At 39.1% G+C, this 22,756-nt stretch overlaps 1 long non-coding RNA gene across 1 annotated transcript in view; it reads left to right on the forward strand.

Moving 5' to 3' along the window:
- LOC116549060 overlaps positions 1-11,791 on the forward strand; it is a 15,014-nt gene extending 3,223 nt beyond the window's left edge. The window contains exons 2-3 of the long non-coding RNA XR_004267694.1: positions 1,652-1,655; positions 11,764-11,791. This is a non-coding gene — a long non-coding RNA (uncharacterized LOC116549060). The remainder of the gene's footprint in view (positions 1-1,651; positions 1,656-11,763) is intronic.
- Positions 11,792-22,756: the final 10,965 nt, after the last annotated feature.

Here is a 22,756-nt window from a genome sequence, read left to right on the forward strand (position 1 = left end):
GTTGGGTTTGGATTTTATTTGTTCTTTTTTCTCTAGTTCTTTGAGGTTGAAGCTTAGATTGTCTGGGCTCTTTAAGACTTTTTGATGAAGGCATTTAATGCTATGAACTTTCCTTTTAGTATTGCTTTTACTGTATCCCAGTGGTTTTGGTAGGTTGCGTCACTACTATCATTCAAGGAATTTTTAAATTTCCATCTTGATTTCAATTAGCTGTTGGTTTCTCCTTTGGAGCAGGGTTGTTCTGTTATGAGTCGCTGTAATGGCCTGAGTTTGTTGACCTCCAGCTAGGAGTTGGTACTTTTAAGACAACACCAGCTGCAATAGTAGAAGGGAGATATAATCCCAGCAAAGTTCATTTTTATCCACATTCTGAAGCCTACTTCTGTCATTTCAGCCTAATTCTGAGCCCTTGCTGGAGAGGTATTATGGTCATTTGGGGGAAAAGGGTCACTCTGGCTTTTTGAGTTTTCAGGTTTTGGTATTGATTCTTTCTCATCTTTGTAGCCTTATCAACTAGTTTTGATCTTTGAGGTTGTTGACTTTTGGATGGAGTTTGTGTGTGTGTGTGTGTGTGTGTGTGTGTGTTGTTGTTGTCTTCTGTTTGTTTGCTTTTCTTTTAATAGTCTGGCCACTCTTCTGTAGGACTGCTGTTGTTTGCTGTGGGTCTGCTCCAGACTGTAGTTGCCTTGGTTTTTCCCATACCTGGAGGTATCACCAACGAAATCTGTGAAATAGCAAAGATGGTAGCCTGCCCCTTCTTCTGGAAGTTCTGTCCCAGGGTGGTACTAACCTGTTGCTTGCCCACACACACCTGTGGGAGGTATCTGGAGACCCTTGTTGGGAGGTCTCACCCAGTCAGGAGGAACTGGATCGGGGACCTGCCCAAAGACGCAGTCTGGCTGGTTTTTGATAGAGCAACTGTGCTGTTTTGGGGGTCCATTCAGGCCCTGACCAGTTTGGGCTCTCCAAGGCCCCCAGTCTGAACTGGCTGAGATGCTCAAACAGCTATAGTAGTGTCCTGTCCTGCTTCCCGGCACTCCATCCCAGGGAGAAATTAGACCTCTGTCAGCCATAGAATGTGGGTGGAGGTGACTGGAGGCCCTGACTGGGAGGAGCTGGGAGTTCCACTCAAAGAAGCAGTCTGGCCATGCCTTAACAAAACAGCTGTGTCATGCTGGGGAACTGCCTCTGCCTCTGTTGGCTTGGACTCTCCAAACCCTGCAGACTGGAAAGTCTGAATCCTCCAAAAAACCAAGGTGGTGGCCTGCTACTCCTCCCGCACTGTGTCCCAGGGAGAGATCAGAGATCTGTCCATAGAATACAGGTGGGGCAGTGGCTGGAGGTCTGGGCTGGGAGGTCTTGCCCAGTGAGGAGAAATGAACCCGGGCCCTGCTTAAAGAAGCAGTCCGGTCACATTCTGGCAAAGCAGCTGTTCTGCTGAACTCAGTTTGCTAGTACTAGTAGTAGTTATTGTTTTGTTTTTTGGGGATAAGGTCTCACTCTGTCATCCAGGCTGGAGTGCAGTGGTGTGATCATGGCTCACCCCAGCCTCAGGCAATCTTCCTATCTCAGCCTCCTGAGTAGATGGTACTACAGGCACATACCATCATACCTGGCTAATTTTTCTATTTTTTGTAGAGGTGGGGTTTAGCCATGTTGCCCAGACTGGTCTCAAAATCCTGAGCTCAAGTAAGCCTCCTGCCTCATTCTCCCAAAGCACTGGGATTATAGGTGTGAGCTACTATGCCCAGTCAGTTTGTTATTTTGTTGAGAATTTTTGCATTGATGTTCATCAAGGATATTGGCCTGAGTTTGCTTGTTTTGTTGTGTCTGAACCAGATTTTGGTATCAGGATGATACTGGCCTCATAGAATGAGTTAGGAAGGAATGCTTCCTCCTCAGGTTTTTGAAATAGTTTCAATAGGAATGGTACCAGCTCTTCCTTATACATCTGGTAGAATTTGGCTGTGAATCTATATGGTCCTGGCCTTTTTCTGGTTTTGATTACTGCTTATGTACCCTCTATCTGGTCCTTCCAGATGTTTACATTTTGCATAGCTAAAGTACAGTTAAAAAATCCATTCAAATTGTCCTTAAAGAAAAGAGTTTCTTTTTTAACTTAAGGAATAGTTCTATTCAGTTTCGTATTAGGCCGTCTGCTAGCCTTGTACTTTAGAGATGTCATGCCCATTTTCTACCCTGTGTGAGACTGCTTTTAATCAGACCTTCATAGTTATCTCTAAAAATCCTAATCTCATCTCCTCAATTCTTTATTACAAGGAGTTAGAAAAACACTAAAAACATGAGAGGGTGGGTTCTGAATAATGTGTTTTTGATTTAAGCTTAAAGTTTTGCTCTAGAGAACTCTCCTTAGAGCATAACACAGGGACAAAAGAAATGAGTAAGGCACTTGTATGACAAAATTGGCTCTAAACCCTAGAAATGAATGTTGACATCTTAGCTTTTTCCCAGTTAGAATTTTAAAAAATAGATATTGCCAGGGGTGCTTAAGAGATTACAGCCTTTACTTTTCCATTAAAGAGTGAAAAGTCCTTAGAATAATTTATACTCAAACTGCTTATTTTTGTTACTTTTGAGGTGAATATGTAATGTTTAAATAGTGGTGGTTGATGGCACCCCTAAACCCCCTGCAGCTATAGTATCTGTTCTATATTTCATACATAGGCATTTCATTTTTATTTTAATGTGATCCAGACTAAATAAGCCTAGCATCCTCAAGCAAAACATTTAAAGTCTAATTGTAATTAACCTTGACTTGTGTTATGATTTGTAATTAACACAGGCCTTTCAATTACTCTAGTTGATTTTATTAATTCTGACACTTGTCTTGATAAAGTTCACACAGGGAGACATTTGGAAGTGGTATTGATGAAAAGATGGCTTAAAATACAGAAATTTTGGCATAAATTCAATGTCATTCCTATTTATTTTTATGTATACAATTTGGACATTTCAAAATTTAATAAATATTTTTGTATGAAGTTCACCATTATGTTCATCTTCCTTAGGGGATTAGTGAGATTAAGGGAATAATGTTAAGTCAAAGCTAAGAAATTAAACTGTGAAAGCCAAATAGTCAGGCTTCAAGGAGTTGCTGTAATGAAAGTTTATGAAAAAAAATTGAGTTAAGAATTAGAAACCTTCCACCTATAACTCATTTTTTTCTTCCTCTTTGTTTTAAATAGGGGAAAGTATCTTTGGTTAAAATGAACATGTTTGGCTATCAAAAAACACTATAGTCTCATACTGATTATTCTATGGCCTTAAAAACGTAATTTTTTCCTTATAGGTATAGTAACCACATATCTTTCATAAGGACACTTTCTTATAGCAGCTTCCCGAGGTAAACTAGAAAACATGAAGATAAATTTACATGTACCACTGAAGAAAGCTAATGTCTACCTATAAAAAATAATCAGTAACAATAAAATTATTTTCAGAATGTTTAAAGTGTTGGCTGGGTGGAAGAAGAAAGGGGTAACAGGGATAACTAATCTATATGTACCAGATTGGATGAATTTAGCTTGGTGACAGAAAAGCCTGACTCAAAATAACTTAAGAAATGAGGAACATTTATTATCACACACAACAGAAAGTCAGAATGTGGAACAGCCCCAGATTGGTTGATTCAGTTGCTCATTATTAGCAGACCCCTAAATTCTTTGCATCTTTCTGTTTTGCCATCCTAGACCTGTTGACTTAGTTTCCCCACATGGTTGCAAGATGGCTGCCACAGCTCTGGGAATCACAAATATTTGGCAATAGGAACAGGAAATTAGGGCGTGAGAAGTGTCTCCCCCACCGTCCTGAGCACCAGAATATATAGAAGAGAGGTGACATCTAAATAGCACAGGCACTCTTAGCAAGGGGAAAGAGATAACTGGATTTTGGGTTAGTAGTGTCTCTTCTATTTTGAGCAACTTCATTTTTTCTCATCTCTAACAAAACAAATATTTAGTATGAAGCAATTAGGAAGATCCATCAAATGAATTGGTCATATATGGGCCTACAAGTTAATGTTCTCAAATGAGCTCAGCTTAAAGACATTGATGGAAAGAAAGAAATGGGAACTTATTCAGTCAGTGATTTTTAAAAGTTCAGCTGTGCTCTGAGGCTGAAGCACATCAGTACTATGACCCACAAAAGAACAGTTAACCTTGTTCATCTCAAAATCTTTCTTTAGTTATCTCTAGAAGAAAATTTCTATTTTAAGCTGCAAAGCCTTCTGCAAAATATCTGGCCATGGAGTTTATGAAAAGGTTTCAGAAACAATGATGTATTTGGTCTTATTTTAATAATATGTACTATCCTGAGGCTTGTTTGAAGTTGGTAAATAGAAATACATATTTCCAAAAGACATTTTGGTATATATACCCCTATGAGAAATGTGGAAATTTTAAATACTTCTGAGGTGTAAAAATACAGCTCATTACTTATCAAAGTATATTGAAGACAAGAAATATGACTGATGCTTCTTACCCTTTACTTTGAAACTGTATTGCATGGGTTGGCCCACAGTTCTTGTTCTTCCACTTGCTATAACAATAACATAAATAATCTGATAGAACTCATGACTTAACCGCCCATTCATGTATAATGAATTATATAATTTTGCTTAATTGCTTTTCCATCCCCAGTAGACTCTGAGCTCTAATGATAGTTTCTAAATTTGTATATAGGATGGGCTTGGGACAGCAATCCATTTCAAGGGGAGGGGTGTGTACAGCCTTGAAGTTTTGTTTTCCCAGTGCTAAAATAATGATGAAAAATCAAAGTAATGATAGAGAGGGTAGGTATAGGGGTTAGTTGAGATTGGGTTTTAAAGAACCCCTCAAACCACTCAGCTTATGGTGAGCTCCTGAAAGGCAGGGTCTGTGATACCCTTGTTATCCTCAGTCCAAGCAATGTGATTCAGTTGTATTCTCTAAACACTTGCTGAATGAAAGAATTACCAGAATCCATTCATGTTTGCCAAAAGTAGACACTTAGTAACTTGCTACATGAAGAAATGAATGCTAATTTTCTTTGTTTTCCTAACTGTGAACTTCCTAAAAGAGGAATGACAGATATATTTTTCAATTTGAGAGACAATTGTGCGGAGAGCCCCATTTTCCCCATTTTCTGGGGTAAACTTAATGTAGCTTTTTTTTTTTTTTTTTTTTTTTTTTGTGAAAGATTACAAAGGAAATAAATGTTCTCAGTCCTTTTAGGTCTGAAAACATCTCTTTTTTAATGTTTTAAATTTATTTATTTTACTTTAGGTACATACTATATCTGGTATTTCTTCCCATGTTATCCTTTCCCACCCTCTCCTCCCTCCCCACCCTCCACTGTCTCTCCCTTACTCCCCTAACAGCCCCCAGTGTATGATATTCCTCTTCCTGAGTCCACGTGTTCTCATTGTTCAACACCCACCTATGAGTGAGAACGTCTGGTGTTTGGCTTTCTGTTCTTGTGTCAGTTTGCTGAGAATGATGTTTCCAGATTCATCCAAGCCCCTACCAAAAAAAACTCTCTTTTTTTCATACTTGCATTCAGTAGGGTCCCTGGGTATTGAATTTTAGTGTTAATTTCCTCTCATATATACATATACATATATGTATATATTGAGATGTATATGTATATATGTATATATTGAGATGGAGTCCTGCTCTGTCACCCAGGCTGCAGTGCAGTGGTGCAATCTCCGCTCACTGCAGTCTCTGCCTCCTGGATTCAAGCACTTCTCCTGCCTCAGCCTCCCGAGTAGCTGGGATTACAGGTGCATGTCACCATGCCTGGCTAATCTTTGTATTTTAAGTAGAGTTGGGGTTTTGCCACATTGGCTAGGCTGATCTCAAACTCCTGAGCTCACATGTCTTTGTATTTTAAGTAGAGATGGGGTTTTGCCACATTGGCCAGGCTGATCTCAAGCTCCTGAGCTCACATGGTCTGCACACCTTGGCCTCCTAAAGTGCTGGGATTACACATGTGGGCTACCACAGCCAGCCTCCTCTCTGAATTAGAGGCCATTGTTTAGTTGTCTTCTAGTATTTAGTGCAACTGATATGTATATAAAATATATATGATCTGTCTTAGAAATTGTCTTTGGTCAAAAGAGCTACCTGTGAATTCACATAAAGATCTGTCAGAGCTGACATAGTCGATGGAGAAAGAGTCTTCATAATGCAGGTTCAGAATCACAGGATAGGAACAGGCAGTAGAGTTTGGCGATTGTGAACTTGACCTTTGGCGTCAGACAGACCTAGGTTTGGGCCTTAGTGTCCTTGCTTCTTACTAGCTGTGTTACCTTAGGAAATTACTTAATCTTGAAGTCTCAATGTCCTCATGCATAAAATGTAGGAGAGAATAGTATCTACATTATAATCGTTGTGACAGTTCATTCGGAGTGCTCAATAAGACTTAAGCACATAAAAAGCCCTCAGTAAAATGTAGCCGTTATTCAGTATTACTGTTATAATTAATAATAATACATACATATCTTGATTAGAATTTATGAAGCAGCCCACCTATACAAGAAGCATGTTTCTTTTTAAATTCTAAAAATGTATATGAACGTTGAAGTAAAAATTCAGGCAGTATGAATGTGAATAAAATAAAAATGAAAAGACTGTTGCCCTACAGACTTAACCTCACTTCCCAGAGGAAGCCACTAAAATGTGTTTTAAGATTAATTTTTATGCAAAGTATCTGCCAACATTCATTGAGAGGATTTATCAACTTTAAACATCAAATGTTTTTATGGTTAGTGTCAGTTGACTTCATGCCACAAAAATTGGTGAATGTCACCTGCTTACACATATTTTTCTTTACCCTCACCCATACCCATTTGGGGTATTATATTTCAGATTTTTTATTGATTACTTTTGTAACTTTCAATTATTTACATAAGTCCTATTTCTTTATGTCTGTCAAACATTAGACAAATCTTCTCTCCCCACTATAAGAGGAAATTAGCACTTCCATTCTTCTTTCCAGTTCCCCTATAACCAACCCCCAACTATCATCAGCTGTGTTATTACTTTTATATTGTCAGGATATGTCAGATTTATATTCTGTCTGGCAATTCTATTTGTATCTTCTCTCTTTTATAGGTTGATTCTGAAAATGGAAAATCAATAAATAATTTTTATAATGTTATGATTATATAAATATTCTCTGCAGTACCATATTGTATGATTGAACCTATAGAGAAGATCAAATCTTAATGTGGCAAAGTTTGTGTTGTTCAAAAAAAGAAACCATTCTAAGTATAAAACCCAAGTGGATTTTAATTTTAAAAAATCCTATCCTTTTGTCAAAATCATGCCACTGTTTTTTGGTCAACAAACTTTTCTATATCTGTTTGTTTCTCCTGTTATTTCTTTTTTTTTTTTTTTTTTTTTGAGACGGAGTTTTGCTCTTGTTACCCAGGCTGGAGTGCAATGGCGCAATCTCGGCTCACCACAACCTCCGCCTCCTGGGCTCAGGCAATTCTCCTGCCTCCAGCCTCCTGAGTAGCTGGGATTACAGGCACGTGCCACCATGCCCAGCTAATGTTTTGTATTTTTAGTAGAGACGGGGTTTCACCATGTTGACCAGGATGGTCTCGATCTCCTGACCTCGTGATCCACCCGCCTCGGCCTCCCAAAGTGCTGGGATTACAGGCTTGAGCCACCGCGCCCGGCCTCTCTTGTTATTTCTAATTCTTTTTCTTTTCTTTTCTTATTTAGTTTGGTAATTTTATTTTATAATTGCATAAGCTGTAAATGTAGCTGTAAGCTTAGCATTTTATATCTATATCTATATCTATCTATCTATCTATATATATAATTGCATTTTAGGTTCTGGGGTACGTGTAAAGAACATGCAGTATTGTTGCATAGGTACATACATGGCAATGTGATTTGCTGCCTCCATCCCCCTCACCTATATCTGGCATTTCTCCCCATGTTATCCCTCCCCAACTCCCTACCTTCCACTGTCCCTCCCCTAGTCCCCCCGCAACGGACCTCAGTGTGTGATGCTCCCCTCCCTGTATCCATGTGTTCTCATTATTCAACACCTGCCTGTGAGTGAGAACACACGGTGCTTGATTCTCTGTTCCTGTGTCAGTTTGCTGAGAATGATGGTTTCCAGGTTCATCCACATCCCTACAAAGGACACGAACTCATCATTTTTTATGGCTGCATAGTATTCCATGGTGTATATGTGCCACATTTTCCCTGTTCAGTGTATCATCAATGGGCATTTGGGTTGGTTCCAAGTCTTTGCTATTGTAAACAGTGCTGCAGTGAACATACATGTGCATGTGTCCTTATAGTAGAACGATTTAGAATCCTTTGGATATATACCCAGTAATGGGATTGCTGGGTCAAATGGAATTTCTATTTCTAGGTCCTTGAGGAATCACCACACTGTCTTCCACAATGGTTGAACTAGTTTACACTCCTACCAACAATGTAAAAGTGTTCCTATTTTTCCACATTCTCTCCAGGATCTGTTGTCTCCAGATTTTTTAATGATCACCATTCTAACTGGTGTGAGATGGTATCTCAATGTAGTTTTGATTTGCATTTCTCTAAAGACCAGTGATGATGAGCATTTTTTCATATGTTTGTTGGCCTCATATATATCTTCTTTTGAAAAGTGTCTGTTGATATCCTTTGCCCACTTTTGAATGGGTTTGTTTTTTTTCTTGTAAATCTGTTTTAGTTCTTTGTAGATTTTGGATATAACTCCTTTGTCAGATGGGTAGATTGCAAAATTTTTTCCCATTCTGTTGGTTGCTGGTTCACTCTAATGATTGTTTTGCTGTGCAGAAGCTCTGGAGTTTAATTGGATCCCATTTGTCTATTTTGGCTTTTGTTACCAATGCTTTTGCTGTTTTAGTCATAAAGTCCTTGCCTATGCCTATGACCTGAATGATTTTGTCTAGGTTTTCTTCTAAGGTTTTTATGGTGTTAGGTCTTATGTTTAAGTCTTTAATCCATCTAGAGCTAATTTTAGTGTAAGGTGTCTGGAAGGGCTCCAGTTTCTGCTTTCTGCACATGGCTAGCCAGTTTTCCCAACACCATTTATTAAACAGGGAATCCTTTCCCCATTGCTTGTTTTTGTGAGGTTTGTCAAAGATCGGATGGTTGTAGATGTGTGGCATAGACCCTGAGGCCTCTGTTCTGCTCCATTGGTCTATATCTCTGTTTTGGTGCCAGTACCATGCTCTTTTGATTACTGTAGCCTTGTAGTATGGTTTGAAGTCAGGTAGTGTGATGCCTCCAGCTTTGTTCTTTCTGCTTAGAATTGACTTGGCTATGCAGGCTCTCTTTTGGTTCCATATGAAGTTTAAGATGGTTTTTTCTAGTTCTGTGAAGAAGGTTATTGGTAGCTTGATGGGAATAGCGTTGAGTTTGTAAATTACTTTGGGCAGTATGGCCATTTTCACTATATTGATTCTTCCCAACCATGAGCATGGAATGTTTCTCCATCTGTTTGTGTCCTCTCTTATTTCCTTGAGCAGTGGTTTGTAGTTCTCTGTGAAGAGGTCCTTTACATTCTTTGTTAGTTGTTTTCCTAGGCATTTAATTCTCTTTGTAGCAATTGTGAATGGCAGTTTGTTCTTGATTTCACTCTCTTTAAGTCTATTATTGATGTATAGGAAAGCTTGGGATTTTTGCCATTGATTTTGTATCCTGAGATTTTGCTGAAGTTGCTTATCTGTTTCGGGAGATTTTGGGCAGAGATAATAGGGTCTTCTAAATATACAATCATGTCATCTGCAAATAGAGACAATTTGACTTCCTCCTTTCCTAATTATATACCCTTTATTTCCTTTTCTTCCTTGATTGCTCTGGCTAGAAATTCCAATAATATATTGAATAGGAGTGGTGAGAGAAGGCATTCTTGTCTAGTGCCAGATTTCAAAGAGAATCCTTCCAGTTTTTGCCTATTCAGTATGATATTGATTGTGGGTTAGTTGTAAATAACTTTTATTATTTTGAGATATGTTCTGTCGATACCTAGCTTATTGAGAGTTTTTAGCATAAAGGGCTGTTGAATTTTGTTGAAGGCCTTCTCTGCATCTATTGAGATAATCATGTGGTTTTTGTCTTTGGTTCTGTTATTTGGTGAATTACGTTTATAGACTTGTGTATGTTGAACCAGGCTTGCATCCCCAAGATGAAGCCTACTTGATCGTGATGGATAAGCCTTTTGATGTGCTGTTGCAATTGGTTTGCCAGTATTTTATTGAAGATTTATGCTTCTATGTTCATCATGGATATTGGCCAGAAGTTTTCTTTTCTTGTTGAGTCTCTGCCGGGTTTTGGTATCAGGATGATGTTTGTCTCATAAAAAGATTTGGGGAGGATTCCCTCTTTTTGGATTGTTTGGAATAGTTTCAGAAGGAGTGGTACTAGCTCCTCTTTGTATGTGTGGTAGAATTCAGCTGTGAACCCATCTGGACCTGGGCTTTTTGGTTGGTAAGCTATTAATTGCTGCCTCAACTTCAGCCCTTTTTATTGGTCTATTCAGGATTTCAACTTCTTCCTGGTTTAGGCTTGGGAGGGTGTAAGTGTCCAGGAATTTATCCATTTCTTCCAGGTTTACTGGTTTATACGCACAGAGTTGTTTGTAGTAATCTCTGATGGTGGTTTGTATTTCTATGAAATCTGTGGTGATATCCCCTTTATTGTTTTTTATTGCATCTATTTGATTATTCCCTGTTTTCTATTTTATTAATCTGGCTAGTGGTGTGTCTATTTTGTGATCTTTTCAAAAAACCAGCTCCTGGATTTATTGATTTTCTTGAAGGTTTTTTTGGTCTCTATCTCCTTCAGTTCTGCTCTGATCTTAGTTATTTCTTGTCTCTTGCTAGCTTTTGAGTTTTTTTGATCTTGCTCCTCTAGCTCTTTCAATTTTGATGATAGGGTATCGATTTTAGATCGTTCCTTGCTTCTCATGTGGGCATTTAGTGCTATAAATTTTCCTCTAGACACCACTTTAAATGTGTCCCAGAGATTCGGGTATGTTGTTTATTTCTGCCTTCATTTCATTGTTTACCCAGTCAACATTCAAGAGCCAGTTGTTCAGTTTCCATGAAGTTGTGCAGTTCTGAGTTAGTTTCTGAATTCTGAGTTCTAATTTGATTGCACTGTGGTCTGAGAGACTGTTTGTTATGATTTCCGTTCTTTTGCATTTGCTGAGGAGTGATTTACTTCCAATTATGCGGTCAATTTTACAGTAGGTGTGATGTGGTGCTGAGAAGAATGTATATTCTGTGGATTTGGGGTGGAGAGTTCTGTAAATGTCTATTAGGTCTGCTTGGTCCAGGTCTGAGATCAAGTCCTGGATATCCTTGTTATTTTTCTGTCTCGTTGATCTGTCTAATATTGACAGTGGAGTGTTAAAGTCTCCCACTATTATTGTTTGGGAGTCTAAGTCTCTCTGTAGGTCATTAAGAGCTTGCTTTATGTATCTGGGTGCTTCTGTATTGTGTGTGTATATATTTAGGATCGTTAGCTCTTTTTGTTGCATTGATCCTTTTAGCATTATGTAATGCCCTTCTTTGTCTCTTTTGATCTTTGTTGGTTTAAAGTCTATTTTATCATCGATTAGGATTGCAATTCCTGCTTTTTTTTGCTCTCCATTTGCTTGGTAGATCTTCCTCCATTTCTTTATTTTGAGCCTATACGTATCCTTGCGTGTGAGATGGGTTTCCTCGATAGAGCACACCTATAGGTTTTGACTTTTTATCCAATTTGCCAGTCTGTGTCTTTTGATTGGGGCATTTAGCACATTTACATTTAAGGTTAATATTATTATGTGTGAATTTAATCCTGCCATTTTGATGGTAGCTGATTGTTTAGCCCATTAATTGACTCAGTTCCTTCATTGCATTGATGCTCTTTACCAGTTGATACGATTTTGGCGTGGCTGATACTTGTTTTTCCTTTCTATGTTTAGTGCTTCTTTCAGGAGCTCTTGTAAAGCAGTTTTGGTGGTGATGAAATCTCTGAGCAATTGCTTGTTCATAAAGGATTTTATTTCTCCTTTGCTTATGAAGCAAAGGAGTTTGGCTGGATAAGAAATTCTAGGTTGAAAGTTCTTTTCTTTAAGGCTGTTGAATATTGGCCCCCACTCTCTTCTGGCTTGTAGAGTTTCTGTGGAGTGATCTGCTGTGAGTCTGTTGGGCTTCCCTTTGTGGGTAACCTGACCTTTCTCTCTGGCTGGACTTAGCATTTTTTCCTTCATTTCAACCCTGGTGAATCTGGGTTGTGAATTATATGCCTTTGGTTGCTCTTCTTGAGGAATTATTTGTGGTGTTCTCTGTATTTCCTGGACTTGAATGTTAGCCTGCCTTGCTAGGTTGGGGAAGTTCTCCTGGATAATATCCTGAAGAGTGTTTTCCAGCTAGGATTCATTCTCTCTGTCACATTCAGGTACACCTATCAAACATAAATTAGGTGTTTTCACATAATCCCATATTTCTTGGAGGCTTCGTTCATTTATTTTTAATCTTTTTTTTCTCTATTCTTGCCTTCTCATTTTATTTCATTCAGTTGATCTTCAATCTCTGATATCCTTTCTTCTGCTTGGTTGATTCAGCTATTGAAAGTTGGGTATGCTCATGACATTCTCATGTTGTGTTTTTCTGCTCCATCAATTCATTTATATTCCTCTCTAAGCTGTTTATTATCATTAGCATTTCATCAAACCCTTTTTCAAGGTTCTTAGTTTCTTTGCATTGGCTTAGAGCATGATCTTTTAGCTCAGAGAAATTTGTTATTATCCACCTTCTGAAGTCTGTTTCTGTCAACTCATCAGACTCATTCTCCTTCCAGCCTTGCTCCCTTGCTGGTGAGGAGTTGTGATCCCTTGGCGGAGGAGAGGCGTTCTGGTTTTGTGTATTTTCATCCTTTTTGCACTGGGTCCTTCCCATCTTTGTGGATTTATCTACCTGTTGTCTTCGTGGTTGGTGACTTTCAGATGGGGTCTCTGAGTGGACATCCTTTTTGCTGCTGATGAGGTTATTTCTATGTTTCTTAGTTTTCCTTCTAACAGTCAGGACCCCTGCTGCAGGACTGCTGGTGGTCTACTCCAGACCCTGGTTGTCTGGGGATGACCTGCAGCTGTGCAGAACAGTAAGGGTTGCTGTCAGTTGCTTCTTTTGTTATCTTTGTCCCAGAAGGATACCTGCCAGATGTCAGCCTAAGCTCTCTTTTTTGAGGTGGCTCTTTTGTTTTATGGGGGTTGGGGAGCTGCTTGAGGAGACAGTTTGTCCCTTATAGGAGCTCAAGTGCTGAGCTGTGAGCTCCGTTGTTCTGTTCAGAGCTACTGGGCAGGTACATTTAAGTCTCCTGTAGTGGAACTCATAACCGCCTTTTTTTCCCAGGTGCTCTGTCCTGGGAAGGTGGGGCTTTATTTATAAGTTCCTGTCATTCTGCTGCCTTTTTTCAGAGATGCCCTGCCCAGCTAGGAGGTTGCCTAGTCACAGTCTGCCAGTAGAGGCGTTGCTGAGCTGCCATCGTCTCTGCCCAGCTGCTGTGTGAACTTCTTTGCAGTTCTGTTGGTAGGGATATAGTTAGAACTGCCTTGGTAATGGCAGTCTACCTCAGTAATGGCAGACTGTCTCTGTAATGTGGACTGCCTCGGTAATGGTGAACCTTAGTAATGGTAGACTGCCTCAGTAGTGGTGGACTGCCTTGGTAGTGGCAGATGCCCTTCCACCCACAGAGCTGGACCATCTCTGGTTCAGCTGTGCTTGCTGTGAAACTCTCAATCCAGAACGTTTCAGATTGCTGGTCTTTGTGGGGGGTGGGACCAGCTGAGCCAGATCACCTGGCTCCCTGTTTCAGCCCCCTTTTTTCAGTTGAATGGGCGACACTGTCTCTTAAGTGTTCCAGTCGCCAGTTGAAATGGTACCTGGATTTGCCTGAGTTTTTGTGTGGAGACCTGCTGCACTGGCTGAAAACAGCTCCGCTGGAGACTTGTGGCACTTTTCTGCCTGGGAATCTCCTGGTCTGTGGGCAGTAAACATTCGTTTGGAAACACAGTGATCACCCACCCTACGTGTTTTCAATGGGAACTGCAATCCAGAGCGGTTCCTATTTGTCCATCTTGGATCTTCTCTCTCTCTCTCTTTTTTTTTTTAAACATGAGAAGGACAGCGTATCTTAAGGGTGTCTAGCTGCTTAATCACACTATTTCTTTAATGTAGGCTAAGCATATTAGATACATATTAAAGTACAGGGGAAATAAGCTTTCTCAGTTATTTTATGTCTGAAAATATCTCTGTCTTTTCCCAATATTAGGTAGGATTCCTTAGTATTGAATTTCAGATTTAAAATTAATTCCTCCAAATTTGAAGCAGTTGCTGGCTGTCTTCTAGTGTTGAGTGCAATAGATGATGAATCTGATGTCATTGTGGTTCTCATTCCTGTGTAAGAAACCTGTTTTTTGTTGGTTTGTTTTGTCCTTAGGAAGGCCTTGTGGAACTTTTGCTTTGTCTTTGGGATTTTTAGTTTCACAAGGATTTGTTTGTGTCTTCTGTATGGTTTTCACTGGGACTCTCAGTATGAGGACCCAGGTCTTTCTTCAGTTCTAGGAGATATTCTTCAGTAATTTATTTGATTATTTCATCTCCATTTCTTTTTTGTTCTTTCTTTTCAGAACTTTGATGAATGTATGTTCTTGAGAAATTATCTCCTATGTTTCAACTTTAGTTTCATATTTTTGATATCTTTTTGTTTTGATTCTGTAATATGTATAATCTTTTTATATTTATCAAACATATTTCACTTTCCAAGAACACTTAGTTTTCTGTTTCCTTAGTTTTATGGAGGGTGCAATATCTATCATTTCAAATATCACTGGGAATATTAAGTAGTGTTCTTTCACATTGGGTAGATTGGTTTCCTTGCTCATGTTGGTCCTTCTCTTTTGGACTGTTGATGCTCCATAGACACTGTTAATGCTTGATCATTCAGATTTATGGATGAAGAGCAAAGTTGATCAGTAGAGGTAGCTGATATGAATTTTCTTTATCGTTGTGATGTGACACTGATTTTTACAAAAATCTTAAAACAAATTTTTAGAGACAAGGTCTTCTCTGTTGCCAAGGCTGGAGTGCAGTGGTGCAATCACAGCTCACTGTAACTTCAAACTCCTGGGCTTAAGCATCTTTTTGTCTCAGCCTCCCAAATATTTGGGGCTACAGGCATGTGCCACCATGCCTGGCTAATTTTTATTTTATTTTATTGTGGAGATGGGGTCTCACTACATTGCCCAGACTGGTCTCAGACTGCTGGCCTCCAGTGATTCTCCTGCCTCAGTCTCCCAAAGTGTTGAGATTACAGAAATGAGCCATCACACCTGGCCTAAAAAATCTTTTTAAAATTAAAAAATTAACGCATACCAAAATTTAAAAAAACTAAAAGTAAAAAGGATATAGAATAAAAAGTAAATTTTTTTCTTACTGCAAATCACTAATTTCTCAGAAACCCAGCTCAACCACTGTTACTAGTTTCTGTTGTCTTCTAGAATATTTCCAAGTAGATAGAGAAATATTTATTTTCTTATACGTCTGCCTGCCTATCTAAAGCTATCTATCTAAACACATACACATTTTGCAAAAAGTGGCAATGTGCTATATATATATTGTTTTTTACTTTTTTTTTGTGAAACAGTTTATCTTGCAGAGGATTTTGTGTGTGGCTATATTATTATTTATTATAGCTGCAGAGTTTTACATCGAATGGATGTGCTAGAATTTATTGAACCATTCTATTGGAGAAAAGTTAGATACCATCTAATCTTTTATATTACAGACGTTACTGCACCAAATGTCCTAATGCAGACATATATGTCTATGTCCTAATACAGACATATTTGCACATATATTTAAAAGAGAAATATCTGGGTCACAGGGTGTGTATATTTGAAGCATATGTTAAAAAACTGCAATTCATATTATATTTGTTAACTTCTCAAATATGTAATGTACATTTATTAGACAAACAACTTTAATGTACAAGAAATATAGTAAAAATTAAATGTTTTTCAACTCTTCTTTGACTATCAATCTCCTCTGCTGATTTTCTGTCTCAACTGTTGTTATTATGTGTGTGAGTCTGTGTGTGTGTGTGCGTGTGTGTGTGTGTCTGTCTGTCTGTCTGTGTCTGTGTATTTCCTTTTCACGTTAAATTCCTATAGCTGAGTGAAAGCCTTGGGAAGTGTTCCTTTTTAAAAGTGCGTACATATTTTCTGTGAAAGGTTTTCAAATTTGACTACTTTCAAATTGAGCCATTTGAGCCCTCCCAGGAGTGTGCCATGAGAGGGGTCCTGAGAGTTCCTCCCATGCCTCCTTCATTCACTGCAGCTGTTCTGAGCCCCACATTCCGTTGCGATGCCAAGGGTTTTTCCAGGGACACACATTATCCTTACCAATATAAAAAAGAGCAGTTACTTATGGTTTTATAATCTCTACTTCTTCCTTCTAGCGTTGGAATCTATGGCAAATGACAATAATAAAGAAATGACGCTTGGCTTTTTTGGTCCTCTCTTCTGCATTATAGAAGGTAAATAGTGCAGTTATATTTTTGCATGACAACATAAACAGGCCAATGCTTGATGCTGGACAGATTTCTGTACAGAGGATTGTAATTGCTGAAATGCTGTTTGTCTTCCTACCTTTTCATTACTATCCTTTTTGTTCAATTCTAGTGCTTTTTACAAGCTTTCATTTCTCCATCTGCAAATAGTCTTGGTATATCAAGTCTATAATAACACTGATCTGCAGAGAGGCATATGCCCCTTATTATAGCTCTGAAAGAGAATGATATCACCAAGGAAGCAGAGCTTTTGCATTGAAATGCTCAAAGATGGGTAGTTTATTTTATTAATTTTCATTGTGAGTTTTGGTGAACAATGTGGAGGTTCACATTAGTAAATAAAGCATGACTGGGTAGTAAAATGCTAATGGGATTTTAAAACCAGAAGATCTGGGACTGAAAACCATCTGTATTTGTGTAAAAGAGTCGAAAGAGATTTAATTTTTACTGTATGATGTGTGTGACCTTGGGAAAGTCAAAATAATATCCTTGGGCATCAATTTCCTCATTTGCAAATGTTCACAAGATTGTTGTATGGATTAAAGAGATAATATAAGCAAAGCACTTTGTCAAGTGCTATCAAATGATATGTAAAATTATAATCATAATGTTAAAGTGAGAAATGGGCAGGCTTATTCAACTGAACAGGAATAATTTTCATTAAAGCTCCCATCATGCTGAAATTCTAGCTTCAGAAATGTGTTTTTATAATTCAGTAAGTGGAAAATAAGAAAGCCCATACTCACTCTTTTTTTTTGGATGGGACATCTCAGTGATTCAGATTCTTCTTGGTCTTAATAAATGTTGCAAGTAGCCCATTAAGATTAGACCATAGGGTAGTGTATTAGTCAAGCTGCTAATACAGACATACTGGAGACTGGGCAATTTATAAAGGTAAACCTCTTTCCTTCAATGGACTCACAGTTCCACATGGCTCGGGAGGCCTCACAATCATGGTGGAAGGCAAAGAAGAAGCAAACGCATGTCTTACATGGTTGCAGGCATGAGAGCTTGTGCAGGGAAACTTCCCTTTGTAAAACTGTCAGATTTCCTAAGACTTAATTATTATCACATGAACAGCATAAGAGAGACCTGCCTCCACGATTCAATAATTCCCACGTGTCATGGGAGGAACCTGGTAGGAGGTCCCTCCCATGACACGTGGGAATTATGGGAGCTAGAATTCAAGATGAGATTTAGATGGGGACAGTCAAACCATATCAGGTAGGTATACAGCTATAGAGGGAGACAAGGCCAGAAGGACTTAGGAAGCCAAACTAGAAAGGACTGGAATGCCAGCCCAAAGCATCATGGGTCTTAATTGTTGGGTGCTGCAGGTCTATGGGGCCATCACTTTGGGAGAGTGTTACAGCATATAGAAAGATGACAACAGATGTGACGAGAAGATAAAAAGCTCTTCAATGGCAAAGTCTCCACAAACATATCCATCTGGAAGTATAGTTTTCCCTCAGTATCCATAAGGGATTCGTTCTAGGGCCACTGCAGACTCTAAAATCCACAGATGTACAAGTCCCTAAAATGGATAGTATTTGCATATAACCTGCCACCGTTCTCTCAGTTACTTTAAATCATCTCTAAATTACTTATAATACCTAATACAGTGTAAATACTATGTACATAGTTGTTACACTCTAGTTTAAAATTGGTATTATTTTTAATTTTAAAAAATTACTATATTTGATCCATGGTTAGTTGTACCTGTAGGTTCTCCATCCTGGGTACAGATGACTGATGACAGTTATTGAAAGCAGGAGACTGTTTGGTGTATTCCCCAGGTGGAGCCATGGCTCTCCCAAAGTTCATACAAGGGGCACTTTGGATTCTCCTGGCTGAATACATACCCACAGAAGTAGACTCCACTGCCACTGAATCTACTTTTGTGAGTCAGGATTTGGGCAGGAGGTAGAAGCTTACCCTTGCATTTCCAGTGAATTTTATAGCCTCCTGGCCACCTGCCTGACTGTTCGGAAGACTCTGGCTTTAGCCTCACCTGCTCACCAGGTGCAAGAAACTATTGCAAAACAAGTTCAACACATCCCTGAGTCTTTAATGGAGACTCTGGATGGTGGAGTGAGGTACCTCAGCAGACTCAGGCTGTAGGTCTGTCTCTAAGTCTATTCCTGCAGGGTACAAGAAAGGTTTGTAAGAAGAAAGGCATACAATCACAGAGCACAATGCACTGATTGAGGAAGAGGCTGGAAGCAGGGAGATTGCTGAGGACCACTGCCATGGGCCAAGCATGAAGCAACAATGTCTTAAGTTGGAAGGTAGTAGTGGACATAGGAAGGCACAGACAGATGGCAGAAACAGTGTGAGAGCGAAGACTCAGTATTATCTGTAAAGGAGAAATTAGAGGGAGGAGTCAAGGATTGTGTGATGATTTCCCACTTTAATGGGTGGGAGAATGAAAACATTATTTTGCAGTAATGGAAAATTGAGGGCAGTTGGAAACACAGAAGTAAAGTTTGTAAGTTTATGCAGAATTAGGGAGATAGAAAACAAATTTGGAAGCTTTCCATTTAGAAGCCATAAAAAAAGTCTTGGTGGTAGAAAGTTCTTCATGTTATACTGCAGTGAAATAAACACTTCACTTTCATGGAAAAGTTTAGTAGATGATCCAAGATACAATCTGAGGGAGGAAGTTCAGCAAGCTGTGCTGGCTCAGCCAGTTCCCTTGCCTTCCTGTAGTCCCATGGCAAGAGCACATCAGAGCTCTCAATAACACTCGTGGAGTGAGTCAGTGAAGCTGCCCTGGCTGGCAGACCTGGAAAGTAGCAATTTGCATTAGGTGGAATTCATCAATTTTAAGTAGTTACTTAGCAGCCATCTCTGCCAGTGGTGCTGTACTTTGCTGCATGTTAGAGTCACCTGAGGGGCTTTAAAAGAATCCTGCTAGGGCATAGCTCAGACCAATTAAAACCCAGCCCCCTTCCCAGGTGATTTTGTTGTGTATCCAAGGGTCAGAAACACTGCCACATCTCTTCCTTTGAATGCAAAATATAGTTGATGTTTATCTTAAACAACATTGTCCTCTGAAAAGTTGCCCCTGTGGAGTTCGTTGTCCAGGCATTCTCTCCATATGAAACTCCCACACATGTGGATGTCTGCATCACCAAGGTAGTATAGAAGGTGCAGGAAGTAAAGAGGAGGAGGAGGAACTGGTGAAGCAACAGTCAATGAGGAAAGAAGAGAAACAGAAAAACACCATGCCATGGAAACCAAGAGAGGGAACTTCTAGGAGTGTCAGTCACTGATGTGAAATGCTATGGCCATTTGGGGATGGTAAGAACTAAGAAGGAGCCAGAGAGGGTTGCGGTGAGTTTCAGTGTGGTGGTGTGATTGGCAGCTGGATTGCAAAGCAAGTAGGGAGTAGGACCCTGAGGACACAGAGGTAGCAAGGATAGGCAGAGGCAATAGACTGACTGACTGTGAGCCTCGCCAAGGTGCTTTGATTGAGGTCCACAGAGTGTTCAAAGATGAAAAAAAAAAATGTTATCAACCTTTACATATTGGGAGGTTTTATATAAAACACAGTCTCTAATTTCTCTTGAAAAACGGGGAGATCTGACAACACCAGGACTTTGTTCTCTCTTGGTACCAATTGGTTGTCCACCTTAGGAATGACATCCTTTCCCCCCACTGGTCACACAGTCTCCATGCCCGGAAGTTATCCTTTAAACCCAGTTCACTTCTCTCACTTGCATGATTTCCCTGGCCTCTGTAGGCAAGTGAATTTGGGACTTGGACTTGATCCAAATAGCTGTGAGGTGGTTTGTCAGAAAAGGAAGGAAGTCCTGATCACTCTTGTAGGAGAGGGGGTAACAGGCAGAGGCAAAGATGGAATAAAGGAAAAGCTTCTTAAGGTTAGTCTGGAACAGGAAGGACTCACAACTGAGGAAGGAAAAGAGAATGCATGAAGATATAAAGAGATTTTGGTGAGGAGAGAAGGGAAAATGAAAGCCTGTTAGTGTCAGGAAAACATCGTCACTGCAAGTTAGGTGGGAGACAGCACAGGTCTGAGCAATATGGAAAAATGTGGAACAATCAGAACAGGAACGAATGAAAAGTAAAACTTGGGGGCAGTTGGTGGGGATGGAAGGAACTGAGTACTGAAGAGTACTGAGTACATAAGGATTTGATGACTTATTTAGAATCAGCTTTTTCTTATTTATTTGTAGACAACAATTTTAAAGTAGAAAATTATATTTTCTAGCTTTTGGAGTCATGTTATTTTAAAACCAATCTTTTTCAAATATATAATTTCAAGGGCATTAAGGAATAAATCCCATATAAACCATTAGTAGCTTAATTATCACTCAATTATATGTTGTAAAGTTTTCTGTTTCATTATTTTCCCTATGGTAGCACCATTTTTATTAAATCATGCAAAGGAATGGTTTAAAAACACTTGTGCCAAAGTATTCAAATGCTGTGGTTCAATGCCAGTATTTGTGTTTGACTGACCCCTTTCAGATAACAGAAAAGCAATTTGTTTTTATTGAATGGAACAAATGTTTGTTTATTTCTTAGAGAATTTTTTTGTTGTTGTTATTCAGGTCTGCTTATTTTTAGAGATGGAAGGTATTATATATAGCTGAAATGGTGTTGCATTGAAATTATCCTTCATCAATTTGTTTTACATCACTTATTTTTAATTGATGCTGGCAGCACCTAGGTTGCTCCTGGGTAAATTTGTTTTGCTGATTTAAGTATTTGGAGATTGTTACAGGGAGTTTGGAGAGCGTTACAAATGCTAAGTCTGTAGTCAAGGAGGCTATGGTTTATAGAAAAACAGGAGGGTCAAAAATCCTATTGTTTTATTGGAGACTCTTTAAGTTAGGGAGAAAATTGACTTTCATACGATAAGTTTACATATCTAGTTTTTCTTCCCCTCAGAATTGTGTTACAAACTGTACCATTTAATTTGCTTCATAAGGAGAGAAATTTTTTATGATTTATAAGGCAGTCTCATAAAGAGTTAACTAAATTACATAATTTAAGGGATGTTGGGTTTTGGGATTTTGGGGGGCCAAATTAGTCCATTCCATATCTCCTCTGAGTTCTGAACCAATTAAGAATTAGACACAGGACATAGACACTGAGACTAGAACATAGAAATACACATAGGAATTTTATGATGCCTAAATTTGAAGAATGTGGCTTTGATGTGGGGCTAAAATGTCCTTCCTATTCCCCTTCCCCATAGTTTAGTTGGTGGGATCCTCATGGGAGATGGGTTGGGCCTACAGAGTGATATTCCTCTAGGCATCTTCCAGGACTATGGCCTGGCCCATACCCACTGTGCTCAGAGAACCTAAGTGAAAGGCCATTCATGGATAACAATCATAAGCCTGCTAATTCACCCAACAGAGAAAAATGGAACAGCGGAAGTCAGACTCTCAGTACAACACAGAAAAATTGCTCTGCCTGTGAGGAGGAGGATCCAGGTAGTCACAGTGTCCATATAATCTTCCTGTAAGAGCCGAAGGTCTTAGTTTCTGAGCCAGCAGCAATGTGAGGATGTGAAACGGAGCTTCCCTTACGTTCTAGGAAACCCAACTACTTACCTCCAAACTAAGTGCCACAGTGCACAAAGTTTTACATTTAGACATGAATATCTTTGGGCCAAATATTCCCATTTTTATCCCTGTGATTCATTTAACATGAATTAATGGAGAGAAGGGCAGTCAGAGATAAATCGAGAAGTACCATACTGTGTGTTTGGTAGCTTTTTCACATGTTGGGAGAGAGAATGTAGCAGCAGATATGGATTGTTCACCCTTTTCTTTCCTTCCTGTTTCCCACTCTTCTACCTCTCTTTGGCTGTATTGCTGAGGCAGGTAGCAAACCCACTACTTTCTGGGTCCCATAGCCCAAATTCAAAGCTCATTTCTGTGACCTAGCTATTGGGTCTTGTTATGGTGAGGCTTTTGATTCTTGCCCTGATTGAATAGTTGCCCATGATTAAAGAAAACAAAGAGGCAAGGACGCTGGCAGAAAAAAAAAAAAACCAAAAAACCAACCAAACAAACAAACAAAAAAAAACTATGATGAAAAGGTCATTTTATAAACTTATCTGTTACCAACATTTTATTTAGTGAAACATGATCTGGTGGCTACACACAGCA

The sequence above is a fragment of the Sapajus apella genome, unplaced genomic scaffold, assembly GCF_009761245.1.
Source record: "Sapajus apella isolate SASKATOON/1434 unplaced genomic scaffold, GSC_monkey_1.0 scaffold6, whole genome shotgun sequence".
In the NCBI taxonomy this organism is placed as follows: Eukaryota; Metazoa; Chordata; class Mammalia; order Primates; family Cebidae; genus Sapajus; species Sapajus apella.